This window comes from Dipodomys merriami, unplaced genomic scaffold (assembly GCF_024711535.1).
Source record: "Dipodomys merriami isolate MVZ:Mamm:240054 unplaced genomic scaffold, mDipMer1.0.p SCAF_818, whole genome shotgun sequence".
Taxonomy (NCBI): domain Eukaryota; kingdom Metazoa; phylum Chordata; class Mammalia; order Rodentia; family Heteromyidae; genus Dipodomys; species Dipodomys merriami.
In genome coordinates this window covers 104,869-105,685 of record NW_027206422.1, presented here as the reverse complement: position 1 = coordinate 105,685, position 817 = coordinate 104,869, and the positions used below count along the sequence as shown (strand labels likewise).

General features: G+C 35.5%; 1 non-coding gene across 1 annotated transcript; it reads right to left on the bottom strand.

The window, feature by feature from the left end:
- Positions 1-473: 473 nt before the first annotated feature.
- LOC138819774 (U6 spliceosomal RNA) lies at positions 474-580 on the bottom strand. The gene has a single exon (XR_011369627.1). It is a non-coding gene; the product is annotated as a U6 spliceosomal RNA (small nuclear RNA).
- Between the last annotated feature and the right edge of the window lie 237 nt (positions 581-817).

Below are 817 nucleotides of genomic sequence, written 5' to 3'. Positions count from 1 at the left end.
TATTCTGCTTATCCCAGACATATATTAGTTATTGAAAATAAGGGAAACCACGGGACCTATGTTTCTTTGGACTTGGCTTACTTCACTTAATAAAATTTTTCCAAGACTTTCCAATTCCTAACAAATTGGGTGATACCATTCTTTCTGATGGAGGCATAGAATTCTGTTGTGTATGTACACCCATATTTTCTTGATCCATTCATCTACTGAGGGGCATCAGGGTTGGCTCTATATCAGCTATTGTAAATAATGCTGCAGTAAACATAGCTGTGCTGGTAGTTTTAGTATGGTCTTGTTTGTGATCATTTGGGTAAATGCCCAAAAGTGGGATTGCTGGGTCATAGGAAAGCTTTATATGGAGTCTTTTGAAGAGCCTCCATACTGCTTTCCAAAGTGGTTGAACAAGTTTACATACCCACCAAGAATGCAGTAGAGTTCCCTGTGGCCACATACTCTCCAGCATCTGTTGTTGCAAAAATATGGAACATTTCACTAATTTGCATGTCAACCTTGCTCAGGGGCCATGCTAATCTTCTCTGTATTGTTCCAATTTTAGCGTATTTGCTGCCTAATTGAGCACAGAACATTTTTTATATATAAAGTGTAATTGATTTTCTTAAACTAGACAATTCAAAAAAAAAGTAAGTTCAAAAGAATTCTTGTGAAATTTTAGAACCATGTATTTCTTCTTCTTCTTCTTCTTCTTCTTCTTCTTCTTCTTCTTCTTCTTCTTCTTCTTCTTCTTCTTCTTCTTCTTCTTCTTCTTCTTCTTCTTCTTCTTCTTCTTCTTTTTTAGCAATACAACAAACTGTTAAAA